General features: G+C 47.6%; 1 long non-coding RNA gene across 1 annotated transcript in view; it reads left to right on the top strand.

Annotated features, from left to right (window-relative positions):
- Nucleotides 1-720: 720 nt before the first annotated feature.
- LOC144605066 (uncharacterized) overlaps nt 721-20,750 on the top strand; it is a 78,189-nt gene continuing 58,159 nt past the window's right edge. Inside the window, exons 1-2 of the long non-coding RNA XR_013548807.1 lie at nt 721-821; nt 13,304-13,379. This is a non-coding gene — a long non-coding RNA (uncharacterized LOC144605066). The remainder of the gene's footprint in view (nt 822-13,303; nt 13,380-20,750) is intronic.

Raw genomic sequence — 20,750 nt, 5'->3', positions numbered from 1 at the left:
CGCACAATAACACTGTCCTGCACACAATTATACGTTTATACCAAGCCAATTAACCTACAGTCCTTTACAGTGTGGGAGGAAACCGGAGCACCCGGAGAAAACCCACGCAGGTCACAGGGAGAACATACAAACTCTGTACAGACGTGCCGTAGTCAGGATGGAGCCCGGGTCTCTGGTCCTCTAAGGCAACAACGCCACCTTGCCGCCCATTTTTAAAAAAAAGTGTTACAGCTGCTGCTAAAATATAGATTAAAACAAGTGCAGCTATCAGAATGAGGTGGATTGGAAGATCGTGGATACATCCTTGGCATATGGGTGATCTGTTCAGGAGTCTGATAATAGCAGGAAAGAAGCTGTTTTTTTGGCATGTGGATATGCAGGGAATGTGGATCACCTGCAAGTTGAGGAGATTTGTTTCATCATAACTCTTAAGATGTTGGTGTGGGGAATAAGGGGGTTTCAGTTTACACAGTGCCTGGAACGTGCTGTTCGAGGGGGTGATGGCATAACGTTTGGCACGGTTAATATCGTCCAAAGGGCATGTTCCATTGCTGTACTGTTCTATGGTTCTAGTAAATGAATCTGTTAGCTTCGCTCTTGTTTCAAGCTAAATAAATAAATAGAGTTGCTTTCAGTAATCTGATCTAATTTCCGCCCCTCAACAGAACCTCCTCTGCCGTGCGGCGACGAGCTCTGTCACGGGATCGGACGCTGAAGGGCTGGTTCCCAAGGCTTGGGTAGACTGTCCGCAGATAAAAACAACACCAAGCGTGGACCTCAGCTGTTTGCAGATTTGACAGCGGAAAATATTGCTTCTCTTGGTAAGTGATCTTTTGAGCTTGTCTTGTAACCCCTCCAGGCTAATGTGGTCACAGAGTTGTGCAGCACGGAGGGCAGGGCCAAAATAAGACAGTGCCGGAGTAACTCAGCAGGTCTCTGGATAACCAGCATCAGCAGTTCCTTGTATCCATAGAAACGGGCCTTGCGGTTCATCTTGTCCATGCCGAAGAAGTTGGCATTCTGGGCTGTCCTAATTGCCTGCGTTTGGCCCTTATCCCTCCAAACCCTTCCTATCCCTACATCTGTCCAAACATCTATCGAACATCACGATAATTCCATCCGCATCCATAGCTTCCTCAGGCGACTCGCTCCACATACGGACTACTCTCTAAGACATTTTTTTCACAAAATGCTGGAGTAACTCAGCAGGTCAGGCAGCATCTCAGGAGAGAAGGAATGGGTGACGTTTCGGGTCGAGACTGAAGAAGGGTCTCGACCCGAAACGTCACCCATTCCTTCTCTCCAGAGATGCTGCCTGACCCGCTGAGTTACTCCAGTATTTTGTGAAATAAGTATCTTCGATTTGTACCAGCATCTGCAGTTATTTTCTTACACTCCCTAAGACATAATGCCCCTTCCGGTCGGTCCCTCTTATGAGAGTGCTGGAGTATCTCAGCAGGTCAGGCAGCATCTCCAGAGAACACGGAAAAACCAGCATCAGCAGTTCCTTGTGTCCTTGGAAACAGGCCCTGTAGCTCATCTTGTCCATGCTGAACAAGTTGCCATTCTAGATTAGTCCCCCTCACATTCAGTCTACATCCTCTCATTTTAGAATCCTCTAACCTGAGTAAAAGACTGTTCACTTCATCGATCTCCTTCAAGATCTTGTACTCTTTGATAAGATCAATGATGGTTTTTTTTTTGCTGATAAGCATCAGTGTTGAGTTTATCATTGCGAAGGTATGTGGTATTTCCTCCATCAGATGAATGAATGAATAAGTTTATTGGCCAAGTATGTGCATATACAAGGAATGTGCCTTGGTGCTCCGCTCACAAATGACAACACAAACATACAGTTAACAATTAAGAATGAAGCATGTTTTTGTGTGAATATGAATAAAGAAATGAAAAATGAATAAAGATGCGTGTTTAGCGTGCAATCATCAACCAAAGGTTTAGGTGGACACTTTCTAGATATTGTGGAGATAATGATACAAGCTTAGGGTTAACGAGAATCAAGGGATATGGGGAAAAAGCAGGAACGGGGCACTGATTTTGAATGATCAGTCATGATCATATTGAATGGCGGTGCTGGCTGGAAAGGCCAAATGGCCTAGTCCTGCACCTATTTTCTATGTTGCTAAGCTACTTGTGTTCATTGTTTCAGGTTGACAGGAATTAATGGAGCAATGTGCAGTTGAAATCAGATGCCTTTGTTCCCTGTGGGGTGCTCAGTAGGCACTAAATCCTGAGGGAGGGGTCACATGGTGGTCAAGAAGCCATTTGGCACATTGGCCTTCATCAGTCAGTGAATTAAGGTGGGAAGTTACATTACATTTACATTAAATGTTGGCGAGGCCACTTTTGGAGTATCGTGTGTGTTTTGGCCACCCTGCTATTGGAAAGATGTTGCTAAGCTGGAGACAGTGCAGAGTAGATGATGGAGTTGCCAGGACTTGAGGGAGAGGTTGGGCAGGCTAGGACTTTATTGTTTGGTGTGCAGGAGGATGACGGATGATCTTATCGAGGTGTATAAAATCATGAGGGTAGATGCAGGTGATACAAAATTGGGTAGTTTTTGCAGATAGTGAAGATGGTTGTGAAAAATTGCAGCAGGAGCTTGATCGATTGGCCAGGTGGGCAGAGGAATAGTTGATGGAATTTAATTCAGAGAAATGAGAGGTGTTACATTTTGGGAAGTCTAACATAGTCAGGACCTAGGGCTCTGGGGAGTTTTGTGGAGCAGAGGGATCTAGGAGTGCAGGTGCATGGTTCCATGAAGGTGGAGTGGCAGGTAGATAGGGTGGTCAAAAAAGGCTTTTGGCACATTGGCCTTCATTGGTCAGATAATTGAGTATAGAAGTTGGGAGGTCGTGTTGCAGATGTATAAGACGTTGAAGAGACCGCATTTAGAGTATTATGTTCAGTTTTGGACACCATGTTGTAGGAAAGATGTTGTCAAGCTGGAGAGGGTACAGAGAAGATTTACATGGATGTTGTCAGAACTAGAGGGTCTGAGCTATAGGGAGAGGTTGTGTAGACTGGGACTCTATTGCTTGGAGCGCAGGAGGATGAGGTGTGTTGTATAAAACCATGAGAGGAATAGATCAGGTAGGTGCACAGTCTCGTGCCAAGAGTAGGTGAATGAGGACCAGAGGACAAAGGTTTAAGGTGAAGGGGAAAAGATTGAATAGTAATCTGAGGGGTAACGTTTTCACACAAAAGGTGGTGGGTGCTTGGAACAAGGCTGCCAGAGGAGGTAGTTGAGTCTGGGACTATCCCAACGTTTAAGAAACAGTTGGACAGGTACACGCATAGGACCGGTTTGGAGGGATATGGGCCAAACGCAGGCAGGTGGGACTAGTGCAGCTGGGATATGTTGGCCGGTGTGGGCAAGTTGGGCCGAAGGGCCTGTTTCCACGCTGTATCACTCTATGACTATTCTTTTCCAGTGAAGGAAAGCATGCCATATCTGCCTTTGCCACCTTGTGTACCTGTCACAATAGACAATAGGTGCAGGAGGAGGCCATTCGGGGCCTCTTTCAGGGAATCATGCATTTGAATCTCTTGGTCTCTTTGTTTTTAAAACACACCCCAGGATCTTGGCTATACTCATTAAATAAATGTATCATTGTAGTTCAGAGCTGTTACCTTGCCTCCCCTGTTCCCCATTCAAATAGGCCACTCAAGCAGCAGCTTCTATTAACCCAATTAATAACTAGGCCAAACAGATTTGTTGCGTTTCTGCCTGCGTCATTGTCTTCAGTACTGATCTGTACTCTAAGATGAGGTTGTCACGCTTGTTAACCTGTTACCTCGTCACTCAAAGGATAAGGTTGAATTGTCAGCATAACAGTATTAAAACATTTCTGCAGCGTCATCTTGCAGTAGAGGCCCATCTTTTTATTTTATCCTCTCAACTACTTTCCTCGCAACCTTCATGCTGATTGATGCTCACTCCAGAATCAGTGATCAGCTGACCTTAAAACTCGAAGATAGACACAAAAAGCTGGGGTAGCTCAACGGGTCAGGCAGCATCTCTGGAGAGAAGGAATGGATGACATTTTGGGTCGAGACCTTTCTTCAGTCTGTATGCCTCGTTGTGACTATCCCCTAGCTAACAATGATCTATTCTACATTTTCCTTGAATTCCGTCTCGTTTTCACTCCTTACCCTTCCATATCTCTCGTTTCCCTCTCCCCTGACTCTGCCTGAAGAAGGGTCTCGACCCGAAACGTCACCCATTCCTTCTCTCCAGAGATGCTGCCAGTCCTGCTGAGTTACTCATACTTTTCGTTGTCTATCTTCGGTTTAAACCAGCATCTGCGGTTCCTTCCTACGCATTTAATCTTGAAACTCCTTTGTCCAAAAACAGTGAAGGCCGGAGCCAAGGGGTGATGGAAATGAGCACTTGAGCAGTTGTCTCCTTTTGATCTGAGGTTTGCAGCATCCTGAGGACATGGCAAGCGTGGCGCAGCGGGTTGAACCGCTGCCTTCGCAGTGCCAGAGCCCCAGGTTCGATCCTGACTTCGGGTGATGTTTCTGTGGTTTCCTCCGGGTGCTCCGGTTTCCTCCCGCATCCCAAAAGGCGTGTGTGTTTGTAGGTGAATTGGCCTCTGCAAACTGTCCCTAGTGTGTAGAAAGTGTGATAACACAGAACAAGTGTGAACGGGTGATCGATGGCTGCTGTGGACTTGTTAGGCTGAAGGGCCTGTTTCCACGCTGCATCTCTAAAACTAATTTTAATAAACAGTTCCAGGGATCAAAGGAATTTTCTGTTTATCGCCCGACAATGAATATGGTGTATTATAAGTTAAAACGACTCCTTACATGTTGATCACCACCTTTTTTACTAAAGAGCTGATGGTTTCATAAAATGATGTAATCTGTCAACAGGTTGGACACAATTCAACAGCATAAATGGGTTGGATAAATATTTTGGTAGCACTTCATCCAGGGAACATGAGGAATGTCTGTGGGTGGGATGATGGGTTAAACTATTTCTTTGTTCTCTCTTGATTTTCCCACGTTTTAGATTTTAGATTTAGATTTAGAGATACAGCGCAGAAACAGGCCCTTCGACCCACCGGGTCCGCGTCGCCCAGCGATCCCCGCACATTAACACTATCCTACACCCTCTAGGGACAATTTTTACATTTGCCCAGCCAATTAACCTACAAACCTGTGGAATTCTCTGCCTCAGAAGGCAGTGGAGGCCAATTCTCTGAATGCATTCAAGAGAGAGCTGGATAGAGCTCTGAAGGATAGCTGAGTCAGGAGGTATGGGGAGAAGGCAGGAACGGGGTACTGATTGAGAATGATCACATTGAATGGTGGTGCTGGCTCGAAGGGCCGAATGGCCTCCTCCTGCACCTATTGTCTATACCTGTACGTCTTTGGAGTGTGGGAGGAAACCGAAGATCTCGGAGAAAACCCACGCAGGTCACGGGGAGAACGTACAAACTCCGTACAGACGGCGCCCGTAGTCAGGATCGAACCTGAGTCTCCGGCGCTGCATTCGCTGTAAGGCAGCAACTCTACCGCTGCGCCACCGTGCCGCCCCAGAGGTTTATCAGAGGTTTTTGCGGGTTCTTGTTTTTGTGGATGATACAGCATATGTGGGTACCAGTATTCTCTCCACACTGGTCTGTTGGTTTGTTACTGGTGCTGTACAACATGGGAAGCTTTTACTGTGCAAGGTTTCCAGCCTATAAAGGTCATAAGGAATCAGTGTAGAAACAGGCCATTCGGACCACCAAGCCTATTCCGCCGTTCAATCGTGGCTCAGCCACCTCTCCCTCCTAACTCAAATAGGCCAGATTTAACAGAAAATGCAACGTTTCATATTTTTGGTATCTCCACATGTTTGGTTTTCAAGTATTTCTGGATAATGGTGCATGTAATCATTGGTGACACATTTCAGAGTCCAGCACCACCCTGGTTGTGCTCTCATCTCACTGCTACCATCACGAAGCAGGTACAGTGATAGGAGCAAAATTAGGCCAATTAACCTACCAACCAACCTGCGAGTCTTGATTAATACGGGTGTCGGAGGATATGGGGAGAAGGCAGGAGAATGGGGTTGAGAGGGAGAGATGGATCAGCCACGATTGAATGGCGGAGTGGACTTGATGGGTCGAATGGCCTCATTCTGCCCTTATCACTCATGAAGATGTCTTGAGGATGTGGGTAGTGACCGGAGAACCCAGAGGAAACTCACCTGATCACAGAGAAAATGCAAACTCCACATAGACTACACCCGAGGTCAGGTTAGAACCCGGGTCTCTGGTGATGAGCCAGCACCTCTACTTTTGCTGCCACCAAATCTACTTGGAGCGGACAGAGAGACAAACAGTAATCACGTGCTCGTGACACTGATGAGTGTGGCAACAAATTGGAATGTTGATTGTCCCTGGGAAGATTAAAAGCTTTTCACAGGAAGTGAGACATAAGGAAGCTATTTCCTCACTCCATTGAAATGGCAACAACCTCGATTGGAGGAAGGTGACTGAAAGTTCAAAGCAGTTTTGATCTGCCAGATAAACCTTCGTAATCACCACTCTGGAATTTTATCCAGCACATGATGTCTAGTTCAGGAATCCAAAGCTGAGTGTGATCATATTAATGGTGTTGTCTTGGGAGCTGTGTTGAGAATGCCACTGGGTTCTTTTACCATCTTTGATGATCTTGTATTAGTCATTTTTTTACAAGATCTTTCTTTCACTGTGCTGTCTAAGTTGAGAAATGAGAGATTTCATTTCAGGTCAGTGGAATGGCTTGTCTCTTCCACTGTCGAGTTTATGTACTCAAGCTGTGTGGTTTAAATTGGGGCAGCCCAGTGGCGCAGCGGTAGAGTTGCTGCCACACAGTGCCAGAGACCCGGGCTTGATCCTTACCACGGGTACCGTCTGTACGGAATTATGTTCTCCCTGTGCTCCGGCTTCGTACGTTCATGAGTGTGACAGGAGCAGAATTAGGCCATTCGGCCCATCAAGTCTACTCCGCCATTCAATGATGGCTGATCTATCTTTCCCTCTTAACCCCATTCTCCTGCCTTCTCCCCATAACCCCTGACACCCGTACTGATCACTTCTACACTCCAAAGACGTACAGTATTGGCTTCTGTAAGTTGCCTCTAATGGTTTAGAATGAGGGTACAGGTGATCGCTGGTCGGCGTGGACTTGGCGGGATGAAGGGCCTGTTTTCACGCGGTATCTCTGAACTGAACTCCCTGAGGTTCTATTTGCCTGTTGGTACTGCACATTTCACAATGCATGCCAGCTTAATCAAGATGTAACACGCAGCAGAGCTTGGCACTGCCAATGTTTATGGACTCGGTTGGGTGCGCAAGGATGCTGTTGTGATCAACCAGCCAAAACCCTGCAGTATGCAGGCTTCAATCAGTTGTCGAGATGGATCACGTTATCCTTTGTAGCATGGGCTTGGAAGCCAAGCTGTGTCAGTCTTGCCTCTGAGTGACGTCACCCTTGACCCACGATAATCTGGGTTTGCATTGCAAATATTTGAGACATTTCCATCTTTTGACTCTCCAACACTTCACATGGTACATTGCCTCCTTCACTGATAAGCCCAGCATTTATTGCCCAACATTTATTGCCCATTCTTCATCGTCCTTGAGTCGTAGGTTTATGGTGAGGGGGACAAGATTTAACAGGAACCAGAGGGACAATGTTTTTGCACAAAGGGTGGTGGGTGAATGGAACAAGCTGCCACAGGAGATAGTTGTGGCAGGGACTATCGCGTGGTTTAAGAAACATGTCGACAGGTACGTGGCTAGGACAGGTTTAGAGGGGATGGGCCAAACGCAGGCAGGTGGGATGAGTGTAGATGGGGCATGTTGGTCGGTGCGGGCAGGTTGGGCCAAAGGGCCTGTTTCCACTATTATTCTATGACTCTGTTTGCATGCACTGCTTGAGCCACTTGAGTCATCTTGGCGAAAGTATTCTTTAGGGTTTAGAGATACAACGTGGGAACGGCCCTTTGGCCCACCGAGTCTGTGCTGGGATAATTTACAGAAGCCAATTGCCCAACAAACGTGTACGTCTTTGGAATGTGGGAGGGAACCGGAGCTCCTGGAGAAAACCCACGCGGTCAAAGTTCTCGAGGGTCAGTTTATTGTCACCTATTCTAATTAAGGTACAGTGATACGCGAATTACCATGCAGCCATACGGCACAAAAAAAAGCAACAAGACACGCAACTGCATGAAAGTTAACATAAACGTCCACCACAGCAGATTCACCACGTTCCTCACTTTGATGGAAGGCAAAAAAGTCCAATCTTCATCCGCTTTATTCTCCTGCGGTCGGGGTTGTCGAACTGTCCGTCGGGGTGATCGAAGTCCCCGCGTCGGGGCGGTGGAACCTCCCGTGGCTTGGTGTGCTCAGGATCCAACCTAGGTCTCTGGCGTTGTGAAGCAGTAACTCTACCGCTGCGCCACCGTGCCGCCTTGGGCTACTCCCTCTATCTGCCCCTCCCCCCCACATAAAATATGTTTGTCGTGGTTATAGGATTGAAACCACTGTTGGTGGTCACTGAGTGTGAATTCCAACACCAGTGCTCGTTCTAAATGAGTGTCCCTCAATGTGAAGATTGTTTTGTATGACTGTATCCTACCCTCACGGTGGTTCACTAAAAACCATTTTTTGCAAAATGAATAACTTGCCTGAGAAACAAAACTAAAAGTGTTCTTTTAGTTTTGTTTCTCATGTAATTCAGTGCATAACTCTCACTTTTGCAGGGGTAAGTACTGGACGATGTGAATGTGTTTGCCGTTAACCCTGCAAAGTGCAAGGACGAAGACATCATGGAAATTGCAGATTCTGGTACACTCATTCCTTTTTCGTTCTTCATAAGTCACCTCATAGTGATGGTTGTAACACAAGTAAAGTAGCCTGATTTTTATTTTGCGATGATTAAACTCTGTGTGTTCAACGTGCCTCATGTTGTACCTGCAAAACTTGTCACTTTCTTAATGCTAAATGCTCTATCTATAATCTATAATCGTCTATACACTGTAAATTGTAATCGTCTATTGTCTTTCCGCTGGCTGAATAGATGTAACTCCAAAGACGTACAGGTATGTAGGTTAATTGGCTGGGTAAATGTAAAAATTGTCCTTAGTGGGTGTAGGATAGTGTTAATGTACGGGGATCGCTGGGCGGCACGGACTTGGTGGGCCGAAAAGGCCTGTTTCCGGCTGTATATATATGATATGATAATAGTACACAACAAAAGCTTTTTGCTGTACCTCGGTACACGTGACAATAAACTAAACTGCTCAACTGTTCAGCTCTTAGAGTTTAGAGATTTAGTTTAGAGACGCTGTTTTTGAAACAGGCCCTTCGGCCCACCAAGTCCATCCACACCAGCCAGACAAGTGGGACTAGTGTAGAGGGGACGTGTGGGCAAGTTGGGCCCAATGGCCTGTTTCCACGCCGTATGACTTTATAATCTTCAATCACTAGTGCGCTAGTTCTATGTTATCCCACTTTCGTATCCTACACACTAGGTGCAATTTACAGAAGCCAATTAACCTACAAACCTGCGTGTCTTTAGAATGTGGGAGGAAACTAGAGCACCTGGAGACAACCCACACGTCCCAGGTGGAACATACAAACTCGGTACAGACCGCACCCAAGCTCAGGATCGAACCCAGGACTCCGGCGCTGTAAGGCAGCAAATCTACTGCTGTACCACCGTGCAGATGCTCCTGTTGAGATGGGAACTGAATACATTAATCACTAACTATCTGGACCTGTTTCCAGTTGCTCTTATGAGGGCAGCTTTTCTGTAAACCAGTTCCTTGTCTCCAGGGCTTTTAATAACGACAGATCTGAAGTAGTTTAGCTTATTTGGTTTAGCGATACAGCGCGGAAACAGGCCCTTGGGCCCACCGAGTCCGCGCCGACCAGCGATCCCCGCACACTAACGCTGTCCAACACACACACACACACACACCCTCGGGACAATTTACACATGCACCAAGCCAATTAATCTACAAACCTGTACGTCTTTGGAGTGTGGGAGGAAACCAAAGATCTCGGAGAAAACCCGCGAGGAGAACGTACAAACTCCGCACAATAGCACCCGTAGTCAGGATCAAACCCAGGTACTGCAAGCACTGTAAGGCAACTGTGCCCAGTAGGTGGCGATGTTTGGAGAAGCAATCTTTGCACCCACTGACTGTTGCATGGGGACCATTTTCTCTGCCCTACCCAAGCACCATGAGAATGTTTCCTGGACTAGATGCGTTCAAATGTTATTTGACTTGGTGGAAGTGGGCGCGGTCGCTGATGAGTCACACACACACACACGAGCGCGTGAACAGAGCTCAGCGTTCTACAGTAATTGACCCACCTGGGACTGCACGATGCAGCAAGGTCATTGCAGCACTGTGCTGCTTCTTTTGGAGATACTACCGCACAGCTCCAGTGTGACCCAGTTATATCCTGACTATGGATCTTTGACTGAAGTTTGCATGTGCTCCCAGAGACTTTGTGGGCTTCCTGTGGGTTAACACATGATGAGCGTTTGACGGCACTGGGCCTGTACTCGCTGGAGTTTAGAAGGATGATGGGGGACCTCATTTCAAACTTGCTGGCTAGTGAAAGGCCTGGATAGAGTGGATGTGGAGAGGACGTTTCCACGTGGGAGAGTCTAGGACCAGAGGTCAACCCCTCAGAATTAAAGGACGTCCCTTCAGGAAGGAGATGAGGAGGAATTTATTTAGTCAGAGGTGGTGAATCTGGGGAATTCATTGCCTTTGAAGCCTGTGGATGCAGTCAATGGATATTTTTAAGGCAGAGATCGATAGATTCTTGATTAGTACGGATGTCGGGGGTTTGGGGAGAAAGCAGGAGAATGGGGTTAAGAGGGAGAGATGCATCAGCCATGATCAAATGGTGGAGTTGACTTAGGCCGAATGGTCTAATTCTGCTCCTGTCACTTACGAATTTATGAACTTTCTTCATATGCCCTGCTGCCTTCAGTCTTTAGTTTAGTTTAGAGATACAGCATAGAAACAGGCCCTTCTGTGTGCCAGTCATCGATTACCCCACACACTAGCACTATTCCACACACTAGGCACTATTTACAATTTTTACTGGAGCCAATTAACCAACAAACCTGTACAGCTTTGGAGTGTGGGAGGAAACCGGAGCACCTGGAGAAAACCCACGTGGTCACGGAGAACATGCAAACTCTATATGGGCGGGGGGGGGGGGGGGGGGAGAAGAGGGAGTGACCAGGGTGCGAATGGTCCTTGATTATGCTGCTGGCCTAACCGAGGCAGCGTGAAATGTGGATGGAATCAATGGAAGGGAGGTTGGTTTGTGTGACGGTCTGGGCTGTGTCCAGAATTCTCTGGCATTTCTTGCGGTCTTGGATGGAGCTGTTCCCAAACAAAGCTGTGATGCGACCCGATAATTTACCTAGCACGCCGCATTTCATTGGATCCAATAATTTAGCCTTAATAGAATATCTTCCCTCTATTTACCCTCGCTAAACGGCTCGTGAATTTGTAGAAACGAAGAACTGCAGATACTGGTTTACAAAAGAAAAAGGCACAAAGTGTAGAGTAACTCGGCGGGTCAGGCAGCATCCGTGGAGAATGTCGGTAACGTTGTGGGTCTGAAGGATCTCGTTCCAAAATATTGCCTGTCCATGTACTCTAGAGATGCTGCCTGACCTGCTGAGTTACTCCAGCACTATATATTTTTTCACTAACTTGTAGCTATGCACTCAAACTCCATGCAGCCACCTCCAAGACTACATTCACAAGTACCAGAGGTTTAACATCCGGCCTCCACTGCTCATTGCAAAGCTGCATCCACCGTGACTACCTCTGAAACACTTTGTGAGAGTATTGTTTAAATTGGTGCAGATGCATTGCAAATTAAATGTATTCATTGGAAGCTGCAATGGTTGTTATTGGTACATTGTCACTAAACAGACACGGAAAAAAGCCATGCTTTACCTGCTGTCCAGTCAACATAAGTACAATTTATGTTAACACTTCCCCTCTCTCTCCATTACGCTCTCCATCCCCTCCCCCTTCCCAGTACTCCGACCAGTCTTACTGTCTCCGACTACTTTTTATCTCTGTTTGCTTTGTTGCTACTTTCTCCCAACTGACAATTATCCGATCTACATTTTCATTGATCTCCAGTCCCTTTGTCCTGTTTTCATACCTTGCCAATACACTTCTGTATTTATACACTTCCTTATTAACTATGTACCTCCCACTCCCCTGACATCAGTCTGAAGAAAGGTCTCGACCCGAAACGTCGCCCGTTCCTTCTCTCCAGAGATGCTGCCTGGCCCGCTGAGTTACTCCAGCGCTTTGTGTCTATCTTCAACATAAATGCAACCGAGGCAAGAGACAGAGTGCTGGAGTAACTCCGCGGGTCAGGCAGCATCCCTGGAGAACATGGATATGAGACATTTTGGGTCGTGGAATAGAACTATGAGAAGGCACGAATTTGATGGGCCAAACATCCTTCACATGTATTCTGAAAATAGTGAATGAATTAAATTCTTTCACGCCCCACCCTCTTGTCGAAGGGAGTGGTGACCGAGACCATGTACACCAGTTGAACCCTTCAGTGAAGAGTCTCTCTCTCTCTCTTGTTTTTGCAAGGTATTTGTGGAAGCAAGGTGCTGTGGACAATGAACGCGCACGGATTGTTCTTCGTGTAATGCAGCAGCCTGGGTTGTTGTGTGCTGCTTACTGTGATTTTGTTTGCTTCAGGAGGAACAAGTCAGAATATGTACTCTAATCCTGAGTGCGTGGGAAAAATAATTCATATGTAAATTAGTCAGCCACCTACTGTGGGAAGGTTGGTGCCTGTGTTTCGGCCTCTGGGCTTGCACTTGGCTCACAAAGTAAACGATTCTCCGGGGCCGAAAAAATAGCTGAACTACCCGGCGTGTACAGCAAAGTTCTGCAAATCTGACAGCTCCTGATTCATTATTCCACGAAAATGGCATTTAAGACACAAATGGAAAGAATTGAAACTGCTAATTCGGGTAAGCCTGTTGGCACGCATTCAATGATTTCTGTGTTTGTAAATCCGGCAAGATTTCTGATTTCACCCGTTTGTTTAAACATTTAGCCTCTTGATGTTGGTATTGCCGGGTGCATTTGCCAATCTTTAGGAGAGGAGTGGGAGGACATGCGGGCAAAATTCCCATTTAGGTGTCTCTGTCAGTATCTTGAACACGTTAGATTTTTTTTTTCCACTTCAATATAAATCACGGCAAGCTTTCTCTCGTTATTTAGATAGCTGATGGAAATGAACACACAGGCAAGGCTTGACGGAAGAAGGCTTCAATCCTGCCATGCGATTCTGTTTGAGGTGAGTAACCAGATTCATTCAGTATCTGTGTGGCTTGCTTTGAATGCGCGAGACGGCTTTTTATCATCAGAACATGAATGGCAAAGGATGACTTGGACTCATTTGTCTCTGATTTATAAAACGTATTTCATAAACCCTGTGAGCGGGTATTCTTGTGTGCAGCAGCGGCCTGCCGTTCAAGGTTCATGTGGTATCAATAGACAATAGGTGCAGGAGTAGGCCATTCGGCCCTTCAAGCCAGCACCACCATTCAATGTGATCATGGCTGAACATTCTCAATCAGTACCCCGTTCCCGCCTTCTCTCCGTACCCCCTGACTCCGCTATCCTGAATAGCTCTATCTAATCACAAAATGCTGGAGTAACTCAGCAGGTCAGGCAGCATCTCGGGGGAGAAGGAATGGGTGACGTTTCGGGTCGAGACCCTTCTTCAGACGAAGGGTCTCTACCCGAAACGTCACCCATTCCTTCTCTCCCGAGATGCTGCCTGACCTGCTGAGTTACTCCAACATTTTGTGAATAAATACCTTCGATTTGTACCAGCATCTGCAGTTATCTTCTTATACTAGCTCTATCTAATGCTCTCTCTTGAATGCATTCAGAGAATTGGCCTCCACTGCCTTCTGAGGCAGAGAATTCCACAGAATTACAACTAACTCTCTGACTGAAAACGTTTTTCCTCATCTCCGTTCTAAATGGCCTACCCCTTATTCTTAAACTGTGGCCCCTGGTTCTGGACTCCCCCAACATTGGGAACATATTTCCTGCCTCTAACGTGTCCAACCCCTTAATAATGTTATATGTTTCGATAAGATCCCCTCTCATCTTTCTAAATTCCAGTGTATACAAGCCTAGTTGCTCCAGTCTTTCAACATACGACAGTCCCGCCGTTCCGGAAATTAACCTAGTAAACCTACGCTGCACGCCCTCAACAACAAGAATATCCTTCCTCAAATTTGGAGACCAAAACTGCACACAGTACCGTATCGTGTCGTCACTGCAGAGAGTGAAATGATGTTAAAGGTTCTGGTGTTGAATTTCTGGTAGGAGGCAAGGTGTGATAATGTACAGGTCCACCACCGATTTTCCGGCACCCCTTGGTTCCTGAGACTTTCTGGATGATTCGTTTTGCCCGACCGACAGAGATCACTGCCTCTGTCTGAGAGGAGTCCAAGGTTACTGGAGTGGACTGCCGAGATACTGGCTTGCAAATACTGCCTCGGATGCCGGCGATGGGACCGGATCTGCCGGCATTCAAGAGAGCTGGATAGAGCTCTTAAGGATAGCGGAGTCAGGGGGTATGGGGAGAAGGCAGGAACGGGGTGCTGATTGAGAATGATCAGCCATGATCACATTGAATGGCGGTGCTGGCTCGAAGGGCCGAATGGCCTCCTCCTGCACCTATTGTCTATTGGCTGCGGCCAGGCCAGAGTTCCAGGGGCTTGGCCGCAAGGGGCAAATTCAACCCGCCCGATTGGCCGCGGAAGTCCCAATGAGGTTGAGATCGGCCCAGCCTACACGGCCCTTTTTCGGGGGGGGATTTCAAGTGTAATTTTGTCCGCATTAAAGTAGGTGCCAGACCACCGGTTGTCAGAAATTCAGTGGTGGGCCTGTAAGAGGTGAAGCTCTGGTTCGGTACTGATGAACTAAGTTACCACATTGCCCATTCCTGTTTTAATTTCTTTTAACCAGCCATCTCTTTCTGAGGCTGAAATCTAGGGAGCCCCGTTGGTGAGACTTGACTCCCAGCCTTGCGTTGGGCGGTGTCGGGAGACCGGGCTGTATAGCATTCCTTGCCACCTGCGGCGTGGACGCGTTGGTACATCGAGGCCGGCAGCAGTTCCTGGAAGCCATGCGTGGACGGGAGGAGTCAGGGAGGATTGGTTGGGTCACTGAGAAGTTAGCACAAGCTCTGTGTCACAGCATTGAGATGGATGTGAGGAGGTGCGATATTTCACACCTTAGTTTGGTGATGAACTGTGGCGCAGAAACAAGCCCTTTGGCCCACTGAGGAGCACCTTCAGCAACAGACTGGTCCCACCTAGATGCAGCACAGGAGATCCTTCTTCCCTGTGGCTATCAAACTGTACAACTCCTCCCCCTTCTGTCGTGGGGTAGACTGAGACTGACTCCCCCCCATCCCAAATATGTAACATCCCCAACTCTTCCCAAACACTGTCATCTTGTGTTTAATGACAGCATTCTCTGCCACAGAAGGCAGTGGAGGCCAATTCACTAGATGTTTTCAAGAGAGAGTTCGATTTAGCTCTTCGGGCTGAAGGAATCGAGGGATTTGGAGAAAAAGCAGGAACGGGGTACTGATTTTGGATGATCATATTGAACGGCGGTGCTTGCTCGAAGGGCCGAGTGGCCTCCTCCTGCACCTATTTTCTATGTTTCTATGACTGTTGGCCGATCAATTTCCCTCCCAGGGATAGATAAGTAAAATTCTATCGTACCATAACTGCACCAGTAGACTTGAGTCGGGCACCACTTTCAAATTCTGGTGACCGTCAGAACGTAACTGTACATCGATGAGTTTTGATGGGCAGCCAGCCAAACAAAAGGTGAGCATGATTCTTGGTCGTGGAGTCTGTCAATGGGCGGGGGGGGATAAGGTTCATGGTCACCTTTCACAGTCTGTGGCTCGAAGGGTGATCTAATCCTCTTCATGGGTCAGTGTCTGTTTCACAGAGTATTGGTAACCATGACTACTATCCCAATACAGGCACATCGCGTTTTACGGTGGGGATACGTTCTTGAAAAGCAATGCGTAATTCAAACCCACGTAATTTAAACACCTACCCAACTATGCTGGTGGGCGTAAATACCGGCGCGTTACTTCAAAAAGAAAATTGAGCATAGAAGGGTTTGGTATCAACAAGGCACAGTATTGCAGCGGCAGAGTTGCTGCCTTACAGCGCCAGAGACCCGGGTTCGATCCTGCCCACGGGTGTTTATCGGCAACGAAGATTGGACGTTCTCCCCGTGACCTGCGTGGGTTTTCTCCGGGTGCTCCGGCTTCCTCCCACACTCCAAAGACGATGAGGTTTGCAGGTTAATTGGCTTTGGTAAAAATTGGGAATTGTCCCCGGTGTGTGTAGGATAGTGCCAGGGTGTGGGGGAATCAATCGCTGGTCGGCGCGGACTCGGTGGGCCAAAGGACTTGTTTCGGCGCTGTATCACTAAACACAAGCGTTTTTTTCCCCCCAAAAATGGTGTAAATTAAAGACGCGTAAAATGCAAGGTGCCTGTGCGTGGGGTCAGCAGATCGCATTGTGAGCAGGATCGAACACACTTCTCAACCGTAGAACGAGGAAATGTATTTCATTTTCGATCCATCACGGTGCCCAAAAATAACATCAGCGTGTTCCAACTTTGTCAGTCAAGTGCTGCATCACGTGGCTTTTTATCAAGCTGTAAGCTGCCGTAGATAGGGTGGAAATTGTGTAGCACCGACTCTGGCTTAAGAATGTACGTGGTTACTATAACAACTGAGTAACGGGTGCCAAAATAAACATCCTCATGCCACAGCGCTGCAGCAGTATTTAGCCTTTACTTTAAAGGGTGGGGAAAGAATATCCTCCTCCCTTGCAATCCAGTTCGGCAGGCTCTCTGTGTAATTCTTACCCCCCCCCCCTTGAGAGTAAATCAATGGGCTTGTTCTTAATGCAGTCCTTGGAGAATGTTGTCATTCCAGTGATGGTGGATTGTGCTCTGGGCAGGCTGAAATATTTTGTCTGTCTCTTGTGTATTGATCTGCATCATGTGGTCTTACTCACAGAACATAAAATGGGAAAGCACAGGGTCAGGCCATTCAGCCCACAATGTCTAGACAATAGACAATAGGTGCAGGAGTAGGCCATTCGGCCCTTTGAGCCAGCACCACCATTCAATGTGATCATGGCTGATCATTCTCAATCAGTACCCCGTTCCTGCTTTCTCCCCATACCCCCTGACTCCGCTATCCTTAAGAGCTCTATCTAGCTCTCTCTTGAATGTATTCAGAGAATTGGCCTCCACTGCCCTCTGAGGCAGAGAATTCCACAGATTCACAACTCTCTGACTAAAAACGTTTTTCCTCATCTCTGTTCTAAATGGCCTACCCCTTATTCTTAAACTGTGGCCCCTGGTTCTGGACTCCCCCAACATTGGGAACATGTTTCCTGCCTCTAACATGTCCAACCCCTTAATAATCTTATACGTCTATGCCCAACCTAATGCATAGAAACATGGAAAATAGGTGAGGGAGGAGGCCATTTGGCCCCATTGAGCCAATGTTCAACTGTCCTGCCTCCGAGTGAGCATGGAAGTTGGGAGGTCACGGCGCAGTTGTATAAGATGTTGGCGAAGCCGCATTTAGAGTAATGTGTTCAGTTCTGGGCACCATGTTATAAGAAAGATGTTGTCAAGCTGGAAAGGGTACAGAGGAGATGCAGGAGGATGTTGCCAGGACTAGAGGGTCTGAGCTGTAGGGAGTGGTTGGAGCGATGGAGGATGAGGGGTGATCTTGTAAGGAAAGGTGTATAAAATCATGAGAGAAATAGATCGGGTAGATGCACAGAATCTCATGCCCAGAGTAGATGAATCTGGGACCAGAGGACATTGGTTCAAGCTGAAGGGGAAAAGATTTAATAGGAATCTGAGGGGTAGCTTTTTCACACAAAGGGAGGTGGGTGCAAGGAACAAGCTGCCAGAGGAGGTTGTTGAGGCTGGGACTATCCCATCGTTTAACAGTTCGACAGGATAGGACCAGTTTGGTAGGATATGGATCAAACACAGGCAGGTGGGACTAGTGTGGAAGGTGTGGGCAGGTTGAGCCGAAGGACCTGTTTCCACGCTGTATCACCTCTATGACTATCCATGTATCCCACCATTTTCTGCACGTCCTTGTGTCTAACTAAGAGCCTCTTCAATGTCACTGTTTGCCTCTGCCACCACCCTTGGCAGCGCACCCACCACCCTTGGCAGCGCACCCACCACCCTTGGCAGCGCACCCACCACCCTTGGCAGCGCACCCACCACCCTTGGCAGCGCACCCACCACCCTTGGCAGCGCACCCACCACCCTTGGCAGCGCACCCACCACCCTTGGCAGCGCACCCACCACCCTTGGCAGCGCACCCACCACCCTTGGCAGCGCACCCACCACCCTTGGCAGCGCACCCACCACCCTTTGTGTAATTAAAAAAGAATGGTCGCCCTGCACATCTCCTTTGATCTTTGCCCCTCTCACCTTAAAGCTATGCCCTCTGGTCCTTGACATTTCCATCCTCGGGGAAGAAAAATCTTCTGACCGTCTACCCGATCTACACCTCTCATGATTTTACACACCTCTATCGGGTGTCCTCTCAGCCTCTGACACTCCATAGAAAACAATCCAGGTTTATCCAGCTAATAGCAAATGCCCACTAATTCAGGCAACGTTCTAGCAAATCTCTAATGCGCCCTGTATAAACAGAACTATATAGACCAGGGTCTGAAGAAGGGTCTCGACCCGAAACGTCACCCATTCCTTCTCTCCCGAGATGCTGCCTGACCTGCTGAGTTACTCCAGCATTTTGTGAATAAATCGATTTGTACCAGCATCTGCAGTTATTTTCTTATACTATATAGACCAGTACTGTTCCTCAATACATCTACCCCAGTGCAGACATTGGACTTTGTCTGTGGAACTGATGCAGATCTGCAATGCAGAACATCTATGTTCTGCTCTGTGTATCTTCTCCTTTTCCCCACCTGTTGTACTTGCGATGCCTAGATTGTATTCATGAACAGTGTTATCCGATCTGTTTGAATAGCATGCAAAACAGCTTGACAATAATAGCGGTGGTGTAGCGGTAGAGTCGCTGCCTCACAGCGCCAGACCCGGGTTCGATCCCGATCACGGGTGCTGTCTGTACGGAGTTTGTACGTTCTCCCCATGACCTGCGCGGGTTTTCTCCAGCTGCTCCGGTTTCCTCCCACACTCCAAAGACGTACGGGTTTGCAGGCTAATTAGCTTGGTGAAATTGTAAATTCTCCCTGGTGTGTGTATGGGATGGTGTTAGTGTGCGGGGATCGCTGGTCGGTGCAGTCTCGGTGGGCAGAAGGGCCTGGTTCTGTGCTGTATCTCAAAACTAAACAAAACATCAGCAACGCTTTGACGTCAGTGGAAACAGTGGCCCAAATAGTCCACACCAAGCAAGTTTCTGAGCCAAACCAGTCTTACCTGCCTGCCTTGTCCCTCCCTATGTATGTACCTGTTCCAGTGCTGTAGTTTTACCTGCCACCACCACTCCCTTATCTGGTGAAAGCTAGCGACTTGCTCTTCTGAAGGTGTACAAAACCATGAGAGGAATAGATCAGGTAGACGCCAGGAGTCTCTTGCCCAGAGTTGGGGAATCGAGAACCAGATGTAAGGTGATGGGCAAAAAGATTAAAATAGGAATCTGAGGGGTAACCTTTTCACACAAAGGATGATGGGTGCATGGAATGAACTGCTGGAGGAGGTAGTTGAGGCTGGGACTATCGCAACCTTTAAAATACATTTAGACAGGTACATGGATAGGACAGATTTGGCGCCATGTGGGACTAGTGTAGTTGGGACCTGTTGGTCGGCGTGGGCAAGTTGGGCCGAAGGTCCTGTTTCCACCCTGTAAGACTCTATGACACAACCTGGGACGCCTGTGTAATGTGACCAGAGCCCATTTCTGAGCGAGAATATTTGGTCCAAAGTCCAACTAAGTACAAGGTGGCTGCCGATCGTCTGATCACTTGCCAACATGCACTAAACTTTCAAGTGACTTCAAAGGCGGTGTTGGTGTGTTTTAGGTTTATTATCGTCAAGCTTCCTTTTGCATGTTATTCAAACAGATCAGATAATACTATACAAGAAAACAATCAAGCCCATCTCAAATACAATAGATGGAGCAAAGGGGAAGATACAGAGTGCAGAATATAGTTCTGCATTGTGGTTTGTCCGTTCCATAGACAAAGTGCAATGTCTGCAATGGTGTAAATGTATTGAGGATCGAGAGAAAGTGCTGGAGGAACTCAGCAGGTCAGGCAGCATCTCTGGAGGATAAGGATGGGTGGTGTTTTGGGTTTGAACCCGTCTTCGGTCTGTAAGTGGGGGGGGGGGGGCAGCTGGAGATAGGGTAAGGGTGGAACAAATCATGACTGACAACAGATAACCAAGGGTGGAGCCCATAATGGTCCATTGTTGGCTGGGGAAGAGGGGATAACACAGGGCGAACTGTGGAACTTGTAGGAAGGGGGTGAGGGCGGGGGGGGGGGGGGGGGGAGAAGGAATGTATTGAGGAAGTGGGCAGCAGTACAGGCTACTTCTTCTTGCGTTTGAGGCAGCAGAGGTTATGAAGCTGTTTCTGCTT

Source organism: Rhinoraja longicauda, chromosome 23, assembly GCF_053455715.1.
Source record: "Rhinoraja longicauda isolate Sanriku21f chromosome 23, sRhiLon1.1, whole genome shotgun sequence".
Taxonomy (NCBI): Eukaryota; Metazoa; Chordata; class Chondrichthyes; order Rajiformes; family Arhynchobatidae; genus Rhinoraja; species Rhinoraja longicauda.
Note: the sequence above shows the minus strand (reverse complement) of the source record. Positions and strands in the feature narration are given on the sequence as shown.